This window comes from Cicer arietinum, chromosome 1 (assembly GCF_000331145.2).
Source record: "Cicer arietinum cultivar CDC Frontier isolate Library 1 chromosome 1, Cicar.CDCFrontier_v2.0, whole genome shotgun sequence".
Lineage (NCBI taxonomy): Eukaryota > Viridiplantae > Streptophyta > Magnoliopsida > Fabales > Fabaceae > Cicer > Cicer arietinum.
This window is the reverse complement of record NC_021160.2, coordinates 25,315,224-25,318,861: the sequence shown is the minus strand read 5'-3', so window position 1 is coordinate 25,318,861 and position 3,638 is coordinate 25,315,224.

Here is a 3,638-nt window from a genome sequence, read left to right as displayed (position 1 = left end):
ACATTTAAGTTTTTAAATGCACAAAATAACCTTTCAACTTAGCATGCACCTTAAAAGGGTTTCCATATGCCAAACATGCATAAACAATCCTGATGAACATGTGGCATTTTCAATTGATGTTGAACTATGATTGCTTTTTAGAGTTAGATTTTTAGCCTTAAGTTCATCAATATCAGTTTTCAAATATGCATTCTCTGTTTTAAGTTCAGTAATATTAGTTTATAGAGTTGCATTTTCAGCATTAACTTTTTCAGTTAGATTTTTATTTTCTTTCCTAAGTGTTTTCAGTTTTAAAGACAATTTGTGATTATTATTTAAAAAATCATTATTAGCATTAACTAAATTATATCGAGTGAAGTCAGAAAATACCTTAATTTCTTCATCTGTTGATTCACTTCCAGAGTTATAATTTGTGTTGGATCTAGAGACAGAGTTGGTATGAGCCATCATAGACAAATCTTCTTATTCATCGTTAGAGGATTCCTTAGAATCATCCCATATAACCATCGTAATCTTTTTCTTGGGTTTGGAATCTTTCCTTTGGTGTTTCCTTTTCTCCATATTTGAACATTATGACTTGATATGTCCATGTGCATTGCATCCATAGTAGGTGATGCTTTTCTTGTCATATTTATCATCATTCTCTCTCTTGGATTGCTTGGAATATATGTGGGGAAATTTTCTCTTTTTATTATGCCACATCTTTTGAATTTTTTTGGATATGAAAGCAATCTCCTCTTCCTCTGAGTTTAAATTCTGATTAACTTAATCACTATCCTCTGATTCTGATTTTGTCTTTAGAACCTTCTTCTGCTTGTATTTCAAGGCAAAATTCTTGTTCTTCTTCTGAGGCTCATCTTCTTCATGCTCAATTTCATGTGATTTGAGAGATCTGATTAATATTTTCAGCTTTAGAGTATTCATATCCTTTGCTTCTTGAATGATAGTGATCTTAGGTCTCCACTAATTGAAATACCTTGAATCACAGAGTACGTGACCCTCCAAGCCAGTCTTCCCAAACAACTTGACAACCCCAAGCTTTTGAGGAACTAACCACCTTGACCCTACAAGCCAAGTCATCTTCTAACAACCCGACAACCTCAGATTGAAGGAGGAACTAAACCAATATCGGGTTGGATACAAATGATTGAAACTTGAGTAGTTGCTTCTAAAAAGCTGATGCTAATATTAACTCTCACACTATAAGAAAAGAACACTGGGAAAATATTTCTAACTTGAACAAGTGTTTCTCTCTTTGAACTTTAAGACTACTCTTTTCTGCTTTTCGTTGATTTTCTTCTTCAACCTTGAGTTTCTATTTATAGTTAAAATTTGGGCTTCAATTTAGTCCTTCTTCAATTCTGAATTGTATTTTTTTAGATCACGTTTGTACATTCTTCAAATTGATTCTATTCATATTTTGTTGTAGATAAATCTTGAATAAATCTTCTTCAAATCTTCATCAAATCTCCTTCAAATATTCTTCAAATGTTCTTCAAGTGTTCTTCAAATCTTGTTCAAATCTTCTACAAATCTTGACTATATCTTCTTTCATACTCTTTGAAGTCAAATATATTGTTCTCATAAAATACTCTTGTTCTCATAAAAACTCTAAGTATAAAATGAGTTTGGTTCCAACAATTAGATCTAAAAGAATCATCACTTTATAAAATATGACCAAATTGTTTGTGCATATTTACCTTATTCGTAGTACAAGAACAAAAACAAAAACAAATAAATAAATGTGCTCTCTTGTCCAGAGCCCCTTCTTTCTCTTCATCCCCTTCTCCTTCTTTTCAAGTTCCTTGTTTTTTTCTTTCTCCTTTTATATGATAAGGGTAAAATCTTCACTCATAATGCACTCAATAAAAAATGTGAGTCACTTTTTTCTCTAATTATCTAAGGTTGCTTAAGGATTACTGTAAAACAATAGAAAAATCATACATCATTTTATCTCATGGAAACAAAGATTCATCCTTGTAGATTATAAGTTAAGATACAAATTCATCAATCAGAAGGAGAAAATGGGGATGAAGTAGAAAATTTTGATGAAAAATAAAAACCGAGAAGAAAAAAGAGAGATTTTTCTTGATAAAAAATACTAAGCAAACATTAGATTCTGAAACAAGAATAAATTTGAGTAGAGAAGAAACAACAACCCAACTCCATCATCAAAATCATATATTTCAAAAATTAAAAGAAAAAATTAGGAATTAGAAACAGATAATATCATTTTTTTTAGTTACCATCCGTAACCATCACCAACCATCAGGTGTGCACTACCGCTTTCTTCTTCTTTGCTGCCATACACAAATCTGCCTCTATCACGTTTGTCTTGTTCTCTATCTCTTTAATATAGCTTTTCATTTTGTTGTTTGCTTGTTGAAATATCTGATTTCGCGCTTAAAAATGATGTTTTTTTTTATTGGTTTAAAGATGAGATTACTGTTAAATGGTAGGAAAGTGGAAGAGATGTATCTTAAAAAATAAGAAATACTCAACCTATAGGACCGTGAAATGGTGAGTTGATAATGAAATCCCGTCCATCCCTTTGAAGTTGATTTCTCATACTAGCTCCCCGGTTTCTTTCTTTCCTATTAAGTCCTTTGACCACTTATGCTATTTCCCCATTTGTCACAATTTAACTTCTAAGAAAACATATTGGAAGATATGTAGGCTTCAGTTTTTTTATTTATTTTTAAATTTGTGCAGAGTAGGCAACACATTAGACAAAGTAGACTTCAATTTTTTTTCTAGTCTGCACAACTTGCATTTTCATTTTAAAATTTTATTTTCCAAAAATAAAATCAACGAAAACATTGGTTTAAATTATATGTTGACAAAATTGTTATTTTATGATAGTTCAAAAACTCGTTTTTTTTTTCTTCTATAAATTAATAAATTAATTCAAAATCAATTTTACATTTGATTAAATTAGAAGTGACATCTTTTTTAATCTTTGAGTTGTTAAGACACAAATTGTATTCCTTGTTGGTTATAAAACTCAATTTTAAAATCGAAAGTAATACAAAATATTCTTGAATGAATTAAATTAGATGTGCCATCTTTTTATTCCTTGAGTTATTGAGACACGAGTTGTACAACTTGTTAGTCCTAAAAATCACATTTCAAAATAATTATTCAAATCAAGCAAGCTTTTTTTTTTCATAAAAAAAAACAATTCTATTTTTTTATTTTATCAACAACAAAACAAATTTCTTTTAAAAATAATAAAAAATCTGTATTTTCTACCCAAGAACTACGTAGCTTTGATTTCTCCATCACAACGAGAGATACATAGGAGCAAGATCACACTGTTGTCAAGAAGCAAAGGATATGAATACTTTGATGTTGAATAAGGGGAGCTGATTAAAGAGGAAAATGAACAAGAGGAAGAAGTTTTTGATCAAGTTAGTACCTCCATATAATATAATTTAAACCATCATCAGTGCTCTGCTACTATCTTTTGTTTCTTGGTGAGATATTAGGAACCTTGATCAAAACCTTCAAAGCCTCCTTCTTGCCTTTCTTTGAAGAACTGTCATCTTATTTGACACCTATGTGGGTATGTTCTTTTAGGAAACTACCAAATCTGTATTTAGTGTTTCTTATGATATCAAAATTTGTTTATAAATCTC